Raw genomic sequence first — 20,626 nt, forward strand, 5'->3', positions numbered from 1 at the left:
ATCAACACTAAAGATCAAGTTGATAAAATATTGATCATCGCAAAATACAAACTCGTGAAGAAAACGAACGAAAAAAAGGTAACATTTTTTTATTATTCAATCTTAGTTTGTTTGTTTTTATTATTATTTTTTCTATCTACTCGTCTGTATTTTTTATTCTCTTCAATTTTATTCTTTTCCGCCATCTTATATTCGTCGTCCATTTTATTTCCGTTCCACACATTTATGATTCCTGTAATTCGCTTTTTCTTTCATTTTATTTTCTTTCCAAAAGTCTGATTTGGATCTTCCTCCTTTTTTTTATTCGGATTTCATTTTTTTTTTTTTTTTTTTTTTTTCTTATTCTTCCAACTGCAATTCCTGATCGGATTTGATTATTTTTGATTATTTTTGTATTCATTCATTTCAGCGTTCTACTTGGCAAATTACAAAGTTTATCAGTCATCTCGCCATTTTTTTCTTTCGTTATTCATTTTTCTGTTTTCTTTCTTTCTTTTTATTTTGTGAAATTCTTTTTCGTGAGGGCAACCAGAGGGTGGGCGGGATTGCAAAGCAAATAAGCCCAGATATCACTGGTATGAATAAAAGGTTTAAACCATTTGGATAATCCGAACCCGGGCATCGACAAGAATGCTGACAGAGCCATAAGTATGCAATAACATTTATGGCTAAAAACAAGTTTTCTCAGCAATACAAAAATCTTAGTAGCAGCATTGTAGACAGATTTTGAAGGCTCGTCATTTTAAATACATCACATATAATACGTGTTTAATGTTGGGAATTTATTGCCGACAGTACACTTTATGTTATGCATTCAGATATATATATATATATATATATATATATATATGTATGTATGCATGTATGTATGTATATAATGCTAAAGAAGAGAACAGTAGTTTGAATAATCTAAATAATACGAATTATCAATCCTCATCTCAAAAATTCAGAAACCTAATATTAAATATATTTATATTTATAAAGAATTGGAATCGGTAATTGTATCGGAATCGGACAAAACTATTGGAATCGCCCAGCATTCCAATATTTTTGTCCGATTCCAATATAATTACCGATTCCGCATTAAATTCCCGATTCCGATATATATATATATATATATATATATATATATATATATATATATATATATATATATATGATGGGCGATTCCAATATTTTTGTCCGATTCCGATACAATTACCGATTCCGCATAAAATTCCCGATTCCGATACAATTACGGATTCCAATTCTTTATAAATCTCTAAATATTAAACTATAAAGGTTGTTATTGTTTCCCGATTACTGTAAGACATTTTCTCAAACGTAAAAATACATATGTGGGGCATGATCTATCGATTTTTGCTTTACTAATAATTTAAAACTAATAGATATTCATTATTTTAGTATTACTATCAGAGGTAAATTATTTTTCTCTATAGAAAATCAAATAAAAAAGCCAATTAAAATAATCGTTTTTGGCATCGGAAAATAGGCACAAATTTTTTCCGATCCCATACCGATTCCGTAATCCCAAAAAGTTCCGATTTTTTCGATTTCCGATTTCGATTTCGATTAATCGTCCCAACACTAATATATATATATATATATATATATATATATATATATATATATATATATATATATATATATATATATACACATATACGAATAACAGTATAGTTACATTCCAAGATTTAAATATTTATTTTTCATCGGAAATATCTCCCTCAGCATGTTAAACTTTCGATACATTTTTTACAGATTCGTTTCGTTATGCAGAAACAAACGGTTATTATTATGTCAATACCGTCACTTTTCGTGCATATTCTCATCAGAAAAATTATAAATTCTTTGCTTAGATAGAAAAAATGCATGATAATATAATGCTGTAAGAAGAAAAAAATTTATAGAAGACTCAACATCCTGTGTTTGTTCCGGCAGCCATCTTTGTTCATATTGTTCAATATGAAAAAAACTGGTTTCCGGAATAGATGTATTAAAAATCGAAATTTTAACATGCTGAGAGACATGTTTGCATCACAAATAAATATTTGGGATTTGGAATGTTATTATACTGTTATTCTTTCCTATATTATCTGTTGTTATATTAAACATGCATTGAGATTCTAAACAGAAATACGAAATATAATTGGAAAAACAAATCTAACTAATATATATATATATATATATATATATATATATATATATATATATATATATATATATATATATATGGCCCTGTCGATGGGGCATTAGAATACGCCGACTGTCCCCATGCAAAGGGTAAAAGTCCCTCAATGGGGGTCCTGGATATGACCTTAAACTATATCCAGTGGTGAGGCCCCAGCTTATGGGCTTTGGGGAGTGTGGAGCCACCCTTTAATTACCATTGCTCACAGGTCCACTCTGACCCGGATTTGTAGTACCTGTTAGGGTCCCAACTATGGGTTAAATAGAAACCGACGTGAAAACAACAAATATATTCTATTAAAAATATTTTTCTTCAAAATCTTTGGATTCGGCATTAAATAACCCGAAAAGGGTTGATATGCCATAAAACAAAAACAACCAACCAAACCAACCATATATATATATATATAATTTTATTAAATGAGAGAGGATATATGTAATTATTTTCACAATCAAACAACGCCGCAGCTCGCACAAACCATGAAATTCGCAAACTGGAATCCCTAATCTCAAGTTTTGTTCGCCTTTGGACTCATTAATAGAACACATCAAAACTCATGATTCGAAATCCGAGTCTTTTATACGAGGCGACTGCCCTACCACTTTAGTCACCACACGACATACAAGAAAGTCTATAAGCTAACACAAATCAAGCAAATTATATCGAAGTTCGACTGTGAAATGTAATTATTTTTTCGAAACAAGGAGTATAGTTACCCAAATAATAAACCCCACGTCAATATCTCACAAGTAGAATTTGACACCGGATAGAACGACGTTATTCATCAAGCTAACCCGGTGAGTATATTATGAAATATTTTATTTATGTTTATTGATATTTATTTATATTTATATATACTTTTTATTTGTTTTATATAAGCATTTATATGCCGCTACACATTCATGAGCATGTTTTGGCCAGCTAGTTACAAGTAACTAGAGACCTCTTCAGGTGATATTGATTATACAATGTACAGTTCGCAATGAAACTTGAAAAACAGGGGGCCAGTCACATGATATTTACAAATAAAATAAGCTAACGTTATTTAATATAAGTGAAAAAGAAGAAGAGATGCAGTTGTTTGCATAATTCCCAGTGTACTGCCCTTCCCATTTGGTCGTGCCTGTTCTTGTATTCCTTTTGGGCTAGTTTGCTACATTCACTTACTATATGGTTTATCGTTTCGTCTCTTTGTAAACAGAGCCTTAATTTGTTGTTTTCTTGTGTTTTGTCGATCTTTGCTTTGATGTGGTTATCTTATTGTGCTGCGGTTATTAGGGATTCAGTTTCTCTGTTTACGTGTCCTTTTCTCGTCCATGTCCAGGTGTTTTCGTTATTCTCATCTTTTGTTATCCTTACGAATCTTCCGTGTAGTTATTTCTCTTCCCATTTTTCTTTTTTTGTTTTATCCTTTGTTTTCTGTTTTGTTTTGTTTTGTTTTTTCGGTTTCTTTTTCTGCCATGATTATCCTTTCAATGGTTTGCGTTATGAAGTTTTCTGGTTCTTTTTTTGAATTATTCACACATTCTTCTATACATAGCAGTCCCCTCCCGCCGGCTTTCCTTTCTACGTAGAGACGATCAACATCTTCCTTCGGGTATAGTGCGTTGTGCATGGTCATGAGTTTCCTGGTCTTCTGATCGAGCTGTATCAGTTCTTCTTTGATCGATCCTATGAACGGTTAAGAGTATTTTACTAGTGATACCGCCCATGTATTTATACCTTTATTAGGTTTCTATTATATGATTTAGTTTCCAGAAGTTCTCTTGTTCTCCTGAGGTATTCCTTTCCAATTCTCTCTTGCATTCCTGTTGCTTTGATGTTGTCTACTTCCAAAATTCCCAGGTATTTATAGGGGTCTTTTTTCCCTAGTACCCTCATCTTCGTTTGGTTGGGTTGTTTCATGCCTTCAGTCGCCTCCAATTTCCCCTTTCTTATAACTAATAGTGCACAGTTTTCTATACCAAATCCCATTTGCACATTCTGGCTAAAGATCCTGGTAATCTTTATTTAATCTTTATTAGTGTCTCTAATTCATTTTTAATCCTTGAGAAAAGTTTTAGATCGTCCATGTACATCAGGTTGTTCATTTTTCCCTCCGCGTTCTATCCAGCTTTCTCAGTATATTGTTCATGGCATCATGGCTATTATTATTATTATTATTATTATTATTATTATTATTATTATTGTTGTTATTGTTATTGTTATTATTATTATTATTATTATTATTATTATTATTGTTGTTGTTGTTGTTGTTGTTGTTGTTGTTGTTGTTGTTGTTGTTGTTGTTGGCGGCGGAGGCGGCGGCGGAGGCGGCGGCGGAGGCGGCGGCGGAGGCGGCGGCGGAGGCGGCGGCGGAGGCGGCGGCGGCGTCTTACAAGGAGCTCTCACACAGGTCATCAAAGATCTCTCCTTGAAAACAACCTGTGGCGTTCCCTGGAAGCTGAATCTCTTTAGATTTCCAGTACTCTCCACCTCTTTCGATAACATTTGCAAATAAATTTGCATTATCGCAACGGCCGATTGATTTCTCGCTGGTGGCGACCATTGATCTCCACTCGTATTTCAGTAGTAATAAGCCTTCGTAAGTTCCCAGTTCTCTTTGCACTTGTCCAGCGGAGGTCTGGTCAGCGCTCTCTCTTCGGTCTTTCGATCCTCCTTGACCCTTCTCGACTATTTGGCATCGCTCTTTGGGGGGGGGGGTCGATGACGAGGCAATGGGGGATGGGATAAGCAGCTTATTGTTATTATTATTATTATTATTATTATTATTATTATTATTATTATTATTCACATTTTGTGTCTGGCTGTTGGTATTGTTGTTGTTATTATTATTATTATTATTATTATTATTATTATTATTATTATTATTATTATTATTGTTGTTTTTGTTATCCTTTTATTCTTTTTCTACTCCTCTCTATCACTACATTCTACATTCTTTATTCCTCTCTCCTTCCCCCCTCTCTCTCTCTCTCTCTCTCTCTTTCTGTATTTCATTTCTCTCTCTCACACACACACACACACACACACACACACACACACACTTGTTGTTCCTCTTCTATTCTCTCTCTACAACTTAAACGCATACACCTTAGACAGCCACTCTCGGCTAATCATTTTAATTCTCTGTCACGCTCATTCTTTCTCTCTTTTACCTCGAACCTAATATCTCTCTGTCTGCCTCTCTCTTTCTCTCTCTCTCTCTTTCTTGCTTTCTCTCTCGTTCTATATTTCTTTCTCTTGAAAAGTCTTCATAATCCTTTGAAACCTAACTCGTAGATTAAAGTTTCAATTCGTTCTTAATCCTAACCCTTACTTTAACCCTTCTTTTAACCTCATTTAAACTCAAAATCACGTATAGGCACCCCCGATATTGTCTGTTTTTTAAACCCAGCTTTACTTAACAGTTGAAATGTGTTAAATATTATTATTTGTATTATCGTTTTTTTCTGGTTGTCAAAGAAAAAAAAAGAAAAATAGGAAGAAATATATAAAAGATAAAGAAGGAAAGAATATTGGATTATAAGAAAAAGAATAAGCAATTGAAGAGAATAGAAAATAGAAAGAAGAACAAATAGAAAGGATGACATAAATATAAATAAACTGGAAAATTTGAACCGTTGGGTCATCCACCGAACTCGGTTTAGATTGTAAGTTTTTAAAAGTTTTTTTAAGTGTTTATTTCGTGAGTTACCAAAGATTTTATATGGGGTTTAAGAGAAAGTCTAGCTGTATCAATGAAACTATGGTACGTCTCTGAAATATTGACAAAATAAAAAATTAGCCACTTTCTGTTCGTTCTCTCTATATATATATTCCTCTCTTTCTCTTTCTCTCTATCTCGCTGCCTCTCTTTCTTGCTCTCTCTCTCTCTCTCTCTTTCTCTCTCTCTCTCTCTCTCGCTCTGTCCTATTTTTCTCCGCAGTTATGATATAATAGTATAAATATTGAGGTGATATTCTCTTTCGTCTGTAATGGACTTTTATAATATTTTATGTTTTAATGTAAATAAATGAAAGAAATGGTGGCAGAAACGAGAATGAGTTTGGAAGTTCAAAGAACATAAAATGGGCCGACGTGAAAATGAAAGAGAAAATGTTTTTAAAAATATTGGTCTCTTGATGTGATGAGCATGCGTGGAAGAGCTCAAGAATTGTATGCGATGTCTAAGTTGAAAATGACTTCGCCCAAAGTCTATAAAAAAGCCGGTAACAGTCATTCGACGAGTAACCCCCAAGGTTGAATCGCCGGGGGTGTTCAGGATTGTGTTGGGTTGCGTGGACGAAATTGTTCTAGACCGTGCTGCCGCGTGTGATAATTTTGTTCTCTCTTCCCTCGTGAAGGAACAAGCTATTTCGGTACTGAATTCTCGCCCCCTCCCGTTCGTTTCCTGGACAAAATCGAGCAATGTACCCACACTGCTAACATCAATCCGCCGTAAAGCTGCATTTGGTTAATTGGAAATCATACCTTATTATAACAATTAACACCGAAGTTTTTGCAAACATAACTCACTCCCAAAACTGAGTTGTTTGATAAAACAGATGAAGAAAATTTGAAAATTTTAGAAAACCGTATGATGTTTTATTGAAGGAAAAATTATTTTTGAAATTATTGTTCTCATAGTTTTAGTGACATAAGATGACGTAACAAAAAACACAATTGCATCTTCAATTTCGATTTTCGGATTTTGTAATTATGCTCATATCCCGTTATTTTCTTTTAACGTTGATAAGTTCCTTTTATTCTGGTGAGTTAAGGGCGGAATAAATTTTTTAAATTAATATAATTACATGAATGATTAAATGTTATGAAACAGGTTCTGTCAAGAATTGAACATTTCAGCATGCTTAAAAATAAAAGATAAGATGGATAACATCTTGAAATTTTGAATATTTCACTGTTGTCATCTGTTTGTATATGCTCTGTTATACATATTATAGATTAAAGGATTGATATACCATAAAACGTGAAATGTAATTGAATAAAAATATTTCCCATATATATATATATATATATATATATATATATATATATTTCCCATATATATATATATATATATATATATATATATATATATGGTTTTGAATAAAATAGGCGGAAGTTTCTCAAGAGCTCTTTCGGCTATCATCTCATCAGGAGAAAATCGATAGCGTACAAAATAATATTATATCGAAAATAAAGAGTTCTAATGGGGAACTTATTGAATGTGCATAAAGTACGGGGACACTAAAATAAATTTATTAACGTTTAAAAACGATTAAAATATTGGCACAACAAGGGGGAGGAAAAAAACGGGAGAAAAGATTCAAAGTTCCCAAAACAGAAACAATGCGTTTGATGTTTCCTTCAAACGTATTATTTCTGTTTGGGGAACTTTGAATCTTTTCTCTCGTTTTTTTTTTTTTCTTTTTTTTTCTTCCCCTCGTTGTGCCAATATTTTAATCGTTTTTAAACGTTAATAAATTTATTTTAGTGTCCCCGTACTTTTGGCACAATCAATAAGTTCCCCATTAGAACTCTTTATTTTCAACATAATATTATTTTGTACGCTATCGATTTTCTCCTGATGAGATGATAGCCGAAAGAGCTCTTGAGAAACTTCCGCCTATTTTATTCAAATCCGTATAAATTCAGAATTTATATATAATTATTATAGATAGGATCTATTTATTTTTTATTAGAGATTCTGGGTGTACTTAATCGTTTCGCTTACCTAAATGATGAGGGATTACCTGCGCTTTGTTTATTTCCATCGCCCTTTTTATTATTATTAATTTTATTTATTAAATTTTTTTATTTAAATATCTATGAAATATTTTCATTTTCATCATTGGAATTCATTTTTGCATGAGTAATTTATGAATTTTTAAATTTATTTGCGGACTATTATCTTCATCTAGTTATTGTTTCACAACGCTAACTAGAAGATGAGGATAATAGTATCCTCATATTCAGATTATATCAGTAAATAAAAGTAATTATGTAACATATCATCCCTCACAGACTCCCTGCCTTCTTTGAATCTCTTATGCTACTCAAAAACTGATGCTCGATGCATGTAAGATGGTTTAAAAGCAGTCTGAAGCATTCCATACCCTTATGTTGCATTTTTACAAGTATATATATATATATATATATATATATATATATATATATATATATATATATATATATTATGGCAGTAGAGTTTAGTTTCCTAGAAGTACATCCAATTAAACAACATGTGTCTACCAAAAAGTGCTCAATGAGTAAACAGAGCAGGTATATTAAATTTATTTATACAAACATTGATGGCTACATATGTGTATACATGTTTCTGTAATCACACGTGCCGGGGAGGTTGCGTCTTCAGATCAAGAATTTCCTCCGAGTTTCGAGGGAAATTCTTGGTCTGAAGACGTAATCTCCCACATATGTAGCTATCAATGTTTGTATAAATAGATTTAATATATATACATATATATATATATACACACATATATATATATAAATATATACATATACATATATATATACATACATATATATATATATATATATATATATATATATACATATATATATATACAAATTAGAATTTACCGATGTCCGAATTATTTTCGCTAATGATAGTTTTTGATCAGTGAGGAGAAATATGATAGAAACCTTTTCTTTGCTTTATTGTGCTGGGGGGGGGTATGAAATAAGGGCGGATTCAATTTACTGATTCATTATTTATGTGTTTTATAAGACTTTTGTTTTTGAAGTCAAGGCGATAACCGCTCTCCATAATATGAGAGAAAATGGCGTTAAATGTGTTGTTGGTCTTTATGTCTTGAAAAAAAAACATGTTTACCGAAATTAATTCCGCTGGTCTGAGAATGGCGTGGGTGCTGAAATAATATTCCTTTTGGTACCATGTTGTCTAAAAGGTTGGGTCGATGAGTTAAGCTCGGAGTTTGCATCTTCTCCGATGAAAGTTAGATGAAGTTGTGATGTTTGTTTCAGAGATTTATGCCGAGAGTGGTGAAATATTTAGAACTAGGGTCGAGAAAGTGGTATAGAACAGTGCCTGATTCGGAAGTCGTGGGCTGACCAGATACATCGTAATGAAAAGAGGTTTCTGTTTTTTGTTTGTTTCTTTCTTTCTTTGTATCGTAGTATTACGTATAAGTTAGACTAAATTGCAATTGTTTGTACATCGATGTATTTGAAGAATGTGTGTGGTTGTGCACTGTATAGCTGAGGATCGTATGCAGATGCCCGTAGGACAAATTGTCAAATTTTTGAGAAAATAGAACTCTGGGGGCATAAAATAATTGGAAGATTTCTGTAGTGAGATGGTAGGTTTATCAGAATTTTATGGAATATACTTCCAAAATAAACTATTTATGTAGCCATTTTTTTTCGTAACGAAATCAATTGAATTTTACGAATTAAATATGTTTCCATTTTTAAACTTTAAAAATCTATCAAAATTTTTCTATTGGTTCAATTTTTACGGTATATTCCGGGTCAATGTGACATTTTATGTTCTTTCCAATAAACAAATATATTTTAGATGAACATTTTTTATTCATCCCCCCCCAGTTTGAAATGTCTATTAAAATTTAAATAATTAATTTACTCACCAAAGTTTTATATATCACAAATTGAAGATAAAAGATCAATAAATAAAATATTCTAATTTAAAATAAAACAAAGAAGTGTTTTTGGAAATTTACCCGTAAAGTCCAAAGTATAAAACCTTTTTTTTTTTAAATCACATTGATTTTTTTTAAGTGGAAGCTTATGTATGCTCAGATTGTCAAGTAAATATTGGACGCTGACGTCAATTTTTTCTATTTCATTCAATGTTTCCTTTTTCAGATATTTAAAAAAATTAATTCGATAACGAAGAATTAAAATATATTAAATCAAAAATTCATGTATTTCTTTGAGAAAAGAAATCCTCGACTGTTTTTTTTAAGGCCAAAACTTATAAGTAAATTCATCGACTGGTTGCTTTTTTAAGGCAAAAACTTATAAGTAAGATGTGACTATTTTTAACATATGGGGACACATATTCTTCATGCACAAGGCTAGACGGCTAACGCGAACGTGTGGTTTTTACGTCTTTCTGTCCATCCGTAGTTCAAAACAAGAACAAACACCGCTCCGGCGTTTCGCTTACACCGTGAAAGTGCTTACGTAATGGCGGCCTTTTCAAATAGCTGTTTTAAAACTTTTTATTTAAAAAATACATAGAATTTAAAATGGATAAATTATTAACAATGAAGAATGGAGGTACCCATTGAATAGTATTTTTATAGGTAAGTGATTTTTTGGAATTTGTATATATTTTTTTATAATCGAAGGAAGTAAAATTTCGTTGATTTTCTTCAAACCTTTTTTAAAGAAAATCGATTTAAAATCAAATATTGCATAATTTGCTATTAAACCTGTTATTTTTTTGATTTGTACTTTGCTTCTTTAATTGAAAAAAATTAGGGTTTGAATTACATTTTTCAAGTAGTCATGAGCTTGGAAAGATAGAAGGTCGAATTATTCAATTTTTTATCACACATTTTTATTGTCGGTTTCTGACACTGCTAGTCAGACGGTGGTGAAAAGTGCTCGCATTCGAATAATGACATAGAGTGGACAAGAGAGTCGATATCGATCGTAAACAGACTTTTATTTACATTCGAGGATAAATGCTATGTGGGCTGATGGAGAATCTTGGCTGAATAAAAAAAGTGAGGTTATAGAGATGATCAACACAGAGAGTTCCTAGGTGGTCGATGGGGTCTGACCTAACCGTATGAACAGGTGGGGAAAAATCTTGGTGTTGTTTTGTTTATAAGAGAAGAAGTTACGTTATATATTTGGGACCTTACGCCAGTAGATATTAGTTTTACTAGTATGAATTTTGCATTTCAGCACAGCCTAGCGACAAACGGAAATGTAGTCGATGCGTCCAGCGAGTTAGGCGATAGAGTTCAGAGTTTAGTTCTCTCGCAACGTATCTATTCGTCGACTGAGTTTTCATTATGTAAGTGAATTAAGTAAGAAGTAGCATATATTTTATAAAGAGTTAATCTCGGTCTCTCTCTTTGTACGTGAATTTATCTCTCCAATAAAACCTTCAAATTGCTAACAAGTATGTTAGTGGAAGGTTTTGTTTTTAAAAAAAAATCAAATAAAAAAGATAATTAAATTGTTTTTGGCATCAGAAAATAGGCACAATTTTTTCCGATACCCCCAAAAGTTTCCATTATTCCGATTAATCGTCCAAATACTATTTTATTTAATTAAATTGTTCTTGATCGCTCATTGGCGGTAACGCACAGGTACGCGCGCACGTATGAAAATACCATGTGTTCTCATATGCGTAACTTTCTTCAAGTTGTTAATTTCATGATTGTTATTGAAATCATACACATATGTTCTTATATCTCATGCCCAAAGTGTATAACTCTGTCCTGAAACACAATCTCTGCGAAAGGGGGATAACTTACGGAGTCCACAACCTGCGCTCTCCATATCTTCAAGCCCAAAGTAAACCCAGTAAACAAAAAATGATGAGCAAAAAACATGCAGAACATTACGAATAACTACTTGTGCATTCAAAAAAAAGATAAGAAATAAAACACAGATATTCGCGATACGATCTATCGAGGTATCGACGCACAGCGCCTCTTATGAAAGTGCAAGGACGCATCTAAAGAAGACATCAGCTTCGTTGCCTTTTGCGCAGAAGCGTAAAATAATGTCTCAATCTGCGCAAAGGCAATCATACATATTATTGTAAATGGCTGATTTAATGGTCATTAAATAATAATTGAAGGACGTCTTGCTGTTAATCATGTGTAAAATAAAATATGAATCTTCCAGAACGAAATTGCTGTTGGAATTTTGCCGTGAAAAAATAACTGATTAAGCGTGAAAGGACATTCGCTTTTTTTTTTCTTTTTTTTTTTTTTTAGATTTTAGTTTTTAGTTCTTTTTTAGTTTTTATTAGTCGTATTATTGAATGTGTCCTCGTGGCCTTCTTTTGTAGACTGTCGATCGGCTATTTGGTCTGTCATTCTAACATCTAGTCTGTCATGTTCATCTAAATACATATTTTTCGGCACCCTTGTATATTATGTTCATTGAAAATAAAGAAATAGAAATTCTTATAATGTTGTTATCTAATGTACATACGTAGCTATGGTTCGTACGAACTCATATAAAAAAAATAGCTCTAAAAAGAAATTCTCTCTTCTAAATAATCACAGTATATGAATAAACAACATGAGAGAGGAAACGAGTCATAGACTTATTATTATTAATATCATTCACCATTATCATCGTAACCATGATGCCCCTGAATAGTATTCTGAGAAAGTACCAAGCCGGATACAAGTTCTCTAACACGGAGGAAAAAATGAACCACCTGATGTACATGGACGATTTGAAACTTTTTGCAAGGACCAAAAAGGCGCTAGAGACACTTATAAACACTACCAGGATCTTCAGCCAAGATATCCAAATGGAATTTGGAATGAAAAAGTGCGCACTACTAGTTATAAGAAAGGGAAAACTGAAAACGACAGAAGGCATGGAACTACCCAACCAAACGGAGATGCGGGCACTAGGGGAACAAGATGACTATAAATACTTGGGAATTCTGGAAGTAGACAACATCAAAGCAACAGAAATGAAAGAGAGAATTGAAAAGGAGTACTTCAGAACAAGAAAACTCCTGAAAATGAAATTATATAGCAGAAACCTAATAAAAGGTATAAATACATGGGCAGTATCACTAGTAAGATATTCTGGGCCGTTTATAGAGTGGACAAAAAAAAGAACTGGGACAGCTCGACCAGAAGACCAGGAAACTTATGACCACGCATAATGCACTAAACCCAAAGGACGATATTGACAGACTCTGCGTGAAAAGGAAAGACGGCGGGAGAAGACTGGTCTGCGTAGAAGACTGTGAATGACATAAAAAAGAATTAGAAAAATACATAATGCAAAATACTGAAAGGATAATTATGGCAGCGAGAGACACTAAAAAGAAACAACAAAACAGAAAATAGAGACAAGTGACAAAATGAGAAAAGAAAAATGGGAAGAGAAAGAACTCCACGGAAGATTCATAAGAATGACAAAAGATGAGAATAACGAAAACACCTGGACATGGATGCGAAAAGGACATATAAACCGAGAAACTGAATCTCTAATAACTGCAGCACAAGATAACCCGATAAGAATCAATCCTATCAAAGCAAAGATCGATAAAACACAAGAAAACAGCAAATTCAGACTCTGTGGACAAAGATACGAAACGATAAACCATATCGTAAGTGAATGCAGCAAACTGGTCCAAAAGGAATAAAAAAACAGGCACGACCAAGTGGGGAGAGTGGTTCACTGGGAATTGTGCAAACGGCTGCATTTTGAACGTACAGACAATGGTACAAGCATAAACCCACAACAGTACTCGAAAATGTGAACCACAAAATCCTATGGGACATGCCATACATACGGACAAACTCATTCAAGCAAGAAAACCAGATGTCGTAATAATTAACAAAAAAGAAAAATCCTGTTAAATCGTAGATTTTGCTGTCTCAGCTGAACACAGGGTTAATATGAAAGAAAAGGAGAAACGGAGCAAATACACAGAGCTAGCCAGAGAGTTAAAAGGGATTTGGATGATGAAGAAAATCAAAATAATACCTATAATAGTAGGAGCACTAGGAACAATTTCGAAAAACTTTGAAAAAAGAATGGAAAATTGGAATCAGAGGAATGGCTGCAAAAATACGACTAACGATAATGAAAACTGCTGAAATATTAAGGGACCCCCTTAAATGCGGAGAATAATACAAGTATGCAATATAATGGAGAAGCGTTACAGGGAATGAAGAACACTGAAACTGCATATCTACAAGTTCTACACCCCCCTCACGTATCCCTCCCATTGTCTCATCACCGTCCCCCCTCCCCAAAAAAAAGAGATACCAAAGAGCCGAGAAGGGTCTAGGATGATGGAAAGACCGAGGAGAGAGCGCTAACCAGACCTCTGCTGGACAAGCGAGAAGAGAACTGGGATCTTGGGGAGGCTTACTGCCACTCAAATTCCAGTATAGACCAATTATCGCTGCCAACGAGAAATCAATGGTAAGAGGCTGTTGCGATGACGTAAATTTATTTGCAAATGCTATCGAAAGAGGTGGAGATAGCTTGACGTCTGGGGAGACTTGTTGTATCTCAGTGTCCAGGGAACACCACAGGTTTCCAATCAGATCGTTGATGACTTGTGTGAAATCGCCATGTGAGCCAATAATAATAATAATAATAATGAAGAAGAAGAAGAAGAAGAAGAAGAAGAAGAAGAAGAAGAGCTATTAGTCCTATCTGGTATTACATAAAATAGTCGTGAGAATGTAAGGCTAATGGAAGCACAGAGGAGGGAAAACAATGTCCAAACCTCCACTGAGTGAATATGAAGATTGTTCTGACCTTGGAGAGACTAGTTGTTATCCAAATTTCAGTGAAGACTAATGGTCGCTGCCAGAGAGAAATCAATGGTAAACGACTGTTGCAATAATGCAAATTCATTTTCAAAAATTATCAAAAGAGGTAGAGAATACTAAAATCTGGGTAGACTCGTTGTTACACAAACTCCAGAGAACGCCACCGGTTATCATTAGATACATAAGATACTGGCCTGTGTGAGAAATCCTAGTGTGTACAAACGTCGTCGTCGTCGTCGTCGTCGTCGTCGTCGCCACCGTCGTCGTCGTCGTCGTCGCCGTCGTCGTCGTCGTCGTCGTCGCCGTCGTCGTCGTCGTCGTCGATAATAATAATAATAATAATAATAATAATAATAATAATAATAATAATAATAATAATAATAATAATAATAATAATAAAGGAAATTAGAATCAAAGGAAAAACCGAAAATCTGAAAATATACAACAGACGAGAAAGTACTAGAAATATGGGGAGAGTTCTTGTCATCCAGATTGTCATTCTCAGTGAGCAATCTCTGGTGATGATCTGTGTGAGGACTCCCAGTGAGTGAGATAATAATAATAATAATAATAATAATAATAATAATAATAATAATAATAATAATAATAATAATAATCGATTGGTTAAATAATGAGTAATATAACCATAAGAAAAAAAAATGATTAGCCAACGTTTAAAAGAATTAATTATAAATAAATAGATGAATAAATATTATTATTATTATTATTATTATTATTATTATTATTATCGTTGTTGTTGTTGTTGTTGTTGTTGTTGTTGTTGTTGTTGTTGTTGTTGTTGTTGTTGTTGTTGTTGTTGTTGTTGTTGTTGTTGTTGTTGTTGTTGTTGTTGTTGTTGTTGTTGTTGTTGTTGTTGTTGTTGTTGTTGTTGTTGTTGTTGTTGTTGTTGTTGTTGTTGTTGTTGTTGTTGTTGTTGTTGTTGTTGTTGTTGTTGTTGTTGTTGTTGTTGTTGTTGTTGTTGTTGTTGTTGTTGTTGTTGTTGTTGTTGTTATGGTAATAGTAGAAAAATAAAAATGTTCGATTCGAACGAACTCGATGTGGAGTTGAAAGTAAACCTTTACTAAAAAATCTGAACATGGGACGACTATAATGATAACGATCGTGAAAAAAAACTGCAATAAAAATTAAAACAAAATAAAAAAAACATTACTACGAATTATTATAATAGTGGTGATAATGCTTGTTATTAAAATAATAACTCTAGACATGATTCACACGACATAAATGGTAGAAAGTTTCCAGTAAACCATATTGGAAACAACGTCGCTAAAGATAGTAAATATCTGATGTTAAGCAACAACAATTTGAAACACCAGGTTGATATATGGCGGGGTTGACCACCGTTTCATGGCTAAAATTGGATGCATAAGCTTGGTTGAGCTATTCTGAGATGATATCTCAATAAAAAATATTAAGGAATGAAAACCTTATACAAAGAATTCTCTCGTATTATTCCAATATAAGTATTCAAAACTCTCAAACTAAAAAAACGATGTAAGTGGAACCGGAATATCAAGTGCAAGTCCTATTTCCGGCAAATAAAAAAAACAAAGCTTTCCAAATTGGACTACTGGCCTTTAGTAAAATTGTGATGAAGTGTTCAATTTACATTTCATCACAATTTTACTTAAGGTGATCCATATATATATATAGAGAGAGAGAGAAAGAGAAATATTTCTAATAAATGTTAATTAGTTTTATACCCATAGACACTTGTGTTTCATGCTTACGCAATTATCAATGTAGGAAATGATAATTACTGCTGGTCGGGATAATTGAACGCAGTCACAAAGTCACCTTGACTTCGCAGGCTAGCATTCTACCTCAAAGCCACCAGAAATTAACACAAGAATTGAAGCAAATTAAGTGTCTATAAATACCAATCGGGAAATATACATAGCAATCACATGCCTTCCGTCAATAACTTAGTCCACAATGCATTATAGTCTACATTGCACTGTAGAGAACGTGTTGTTCATTTATAAAATTATTTTTACATATAATGACTTCACTTAAATTTTAAAATGTAAAAGTCAAGTATCATGTTTCAATTTAGTTTTAAATAAAAACATTCATTTCTAACGCGCCGTTGTCTTATCAAATAACCGACTGTTGATTTTATACGACTGGCCTTTCCTTTTGTGTGATCATAAGACTTCTCAAATGCTATTGTGATGTTAGGTTGTATAAAAGTGTTAACTTGAGTCTTCCTTCCGATACAAAACCTACGTAAGAACACTTCTGAAATTTAAAAAAAGAAGTATATATATATATATATATATATATATATATATATATATATATATATATATATATATATATAGTTTAGTCGCTCGATCACCGTAGACCTCTTGTATAACGTTTATGCCTTTATAAATATTGGAATGACTGTGGAGATAGCTTCGTTGCGGGGTTCGAATCCCACGGCAATAATAAATACCTGCACTGATGAATACGGAAGCATGAAAAACTAGTGTCTGTAGGTGTTAAAAAATAAGTATATATACATATATGTCTGTCTGTGTGTGTGTGTGTGTGTGTGTGTGTGTGTGTGTGTGTGTGTGTGTGTGTGTGTGTGTGTGTGTGTGTGTGTGTGTGTGTGTGTGTGTGTGTGTGTGTGTGTGTGATCGTGATCGTGATCCAAATGTGGTTAGATAATAAATTAACTATTCTGTACTTTTAAAAAAAGATTGTTTGCTATTCTGTACTTTCAAAAATATATTAACTATTCTGTACTTTCAACAGTTTTTGTGGGTAAATTTGTTAGACTGGTGTCCATGCTCACGCATCCAAATTCACCCCGTCTCTGAGAATAACCGGTAACATGTCATTTGCATATGAAGTAACGAGAAATCTAACGAGAAATCTCATGAGAAATCTAACGAGAAATCTAATAAAACTCGCCAACAGCCATTGTTTTGTTATGAGTATTCTCCGTTGCCTGTGACGGGATCTTACATGTTTCAGAAAATCAAAGATATGTCCCAATTTTTATTATTTTTTTTTTCTTACGACTAGGCATTTAACTACAATTAATTTTTTTAATTTTAACAAGAATTAACCTGTTCACTCACAAACGAAGATATAGTCGCTAAAATCTGCATGCTACTGCTTATAAATTGGATGTTTAATTAAAAAATTAATATCTATTGAGTTTAAATCTTTAAATTTGGACTACAAATAATATGTAAGTTTTTATTTTAACTCTTCTGTCTGTCTGTGTTTATGTGTATGTGTATATGCGAGTTTCTGGGTATGTGTGTTTATGTATATGTGTATGTGGTTTTTGTGTGTATGTGTGTTTGAGTGTATGTGGGCATGTGTGTTTGAGTGTATGTGTCTGTGTCTGTGTGTCTGTGTGTGATTATAGTTCAGTTCCTCTGAATATTTTGAGTCCATGAATATATTTTTCGCCGTTTCAGCCGGCAAATCCAACCAAATTATTAAGTAGGAATTTAGAAAATAACAGCAGAAAAAAAATGAAACAAGAAAGCCATTGACGCATGCGCTGGGAGATTCGATTCGTTTAAGCGCCAAAGAATGGCGAACCGCCATTTTGTTTAGAAAACTGATTTCCTCATGACCAATATCCAATGAGATCTCGTCTATTTAATGAGCAATTCTATGTATTCGTGTCTATAAGGGCGTTAATAAAAGATCAGGTTTACACGTCGGACACTCGATTACATATTTTATGAGGGATGAGTGACTGGTCTGATGCATATCCTCGCAAACTTTGAAACCAGTGGTCCCATTTTATTATTAGGCGCGTAATAATATCACGCCCATTTTGCTTGGTGTTTAACCAAACATTGGATGAAATCAATTCTTCGTCTGAAACTACATTTTCTCCTGATAAAAAAAATAGTATTTACGTTTTTAGAATTATAGAACCCTGCAACCCCAATTTCTACTATATATTAAATAGTTTTTAACTGTAAAAACTTGATGCTTTGATATTTTGATAATTTTTTGAATTTTGAAATGAGATGAGGCTTAATAATTTATGTATTGATTCTTTTTGCAGAGAGTTGTTCGGTGGGGAAAAAGAAAAAAGTTTTAGAGTTCTTGAAAGTCCACGATGTGAAACTATGATTAACGGTACGAACCATGATCATATTGCATACGATCACTTACGTACCGTTAATCATATTTCTATGCCCAACCGGTCGATGTTTAGTTATTCATGAGAGGTCTCCGCTTTACGTGTTGATGTGACGCTATTCTCGGCGAGAGGACAGAGGAAAAGAAAGCAAAACAAAACGAAATCAACGTTCGCTGACTCCTGTCTGCGCCGATAATTGTAAAATAAATGACACGGGTCGTTATTTTGACTTTTCAAACACATATTTAAGTTCAGGTCGGTAAAACAAATCAACGATAAAAAACAAGAAAAATGTGAACAGAGAAACAGATTGAATGTACCAGCGTTTTCATTCAACAAGCTTAGTGACGGGCGCTATTAATTCCTACCCTACTTGTTTTTTTTTTATTTTGTTTGTTTTTTTTTTGTTTTGTTTTTTGTTGTTGTTTTTTTTCTCCCTCTGCTATTCATATCTTTGTCCAACAGTGACGACTAATAAGTCGTCACTGTTGGAATACGTTTTAACTTAATTTCTTCGATCTTTTGGTGTAGATACGGTTAGATCGACGCATCCAAGCTTTGTAATGTTATTCCATAAGAAATATCTTTGATGCTTCGAGTTAGTACGACGGTTAGCGTTCTGGGTTTCTAAGTTACTAGTTTTCAGAGAGATTTCACGAATCTCCGAATATCTTGAAGATTCTCTCATCCGTACATCTTTTGCGGAATCGATCTATTAACGCCGGACCAAACTCTTACTGTCGCACTGTCTGACTCACACTATTCTCTCAAATTGACTAAAAACAATTGTGCGATACAATTTATACTAAGGTCAGTTGGTGTGTGCAATCTCCTTTCCTTACCGATCATCATGTGCCACATCGATTCTCGCTGGCAAATGATTAGTTAGCCGTCCATGTCAAATCGTATGGCCTCTATCAGCCTTTCTAAGGATAAGTTTGATATAATTTCTGAGCCCTTAGGCAGGGTCAACCGGTGTGACGTGACCGTTCCGGGAGCGGTAGGGCTCCCAATTGGGGGGCGGGGTGAGACTCATGAAACGCTGGACAATGCCGGGTAGATATGCTTGTTTTATTTTTTAAGTATTATTGTATGCGCGGGCAACAGCAGCCGTCTCTGCTGAAAAGAAGAGTTAAGTTACAAATTTTATTATTTTTATGAAACCGACATATAAATCTGATTGTTTAGTCAAAGTGACAATTTGATGTCATTTTGAGAGACATAACGAAATATAATTTCGTTTCCGGTGCTAGCGAGCACCGACTAAGGGACGTCTGGCCTCTGAGTATAATGTCAGACCGAGAGATCACGGGTTGACATTTTCCGATCGTGAGAAACGGGCCTGAGAGAGCTTTCAGATTTACAAGTACACACACACGGGGATTTCCCAAAGATGACGTACTTACTGACGATTGGTCTAGGGAGCGACCGAACCTACCCCGTCACCTCTGTACATAAGCGAGACCCCGCGCCAAAATCGGCAGTTGGAGCGCAGTTGGAGCTGAGATTTGAGCGAATCTAATACTAATCGAAGTGTCATAATCCCCTTCTCTCTTTTCCCGACCGTCGCCACTGCAAAACTGAGAGTAATTTAATCTAATTGGGACTCGGTCAAGCTTTTGTCAAAATCAACATTTGAACAATTGTATATAAGTTATATTTTGTATATCTATCTTGAATTAGCCAGTAGAATAGATATATCCGAGTTTGTCTTTCTTCTATGTGCATGAAATTGATTCATTTCCAGTGCGACAGACCGACGAAGAAACGCTCTATCAACCCGAAGGTGAAGTGATTCCAACCAGATCGACT

Source organism: Euprymna scolopes, chromosome 38, assembly GCF_053919585.1.
Source record: "Euprymna scolopes isolate OS-2025 chromosome 38, ASM5391958v1, whole genome shotgun sequence".
Classification (NCBI taxonomy): domain Eukaryota; kingdom Metazoa; phylum Mollusca; class Cephalopoda; order Sepiida; family Sepiolidae; genus Euprymna; species Euprymna scolopes.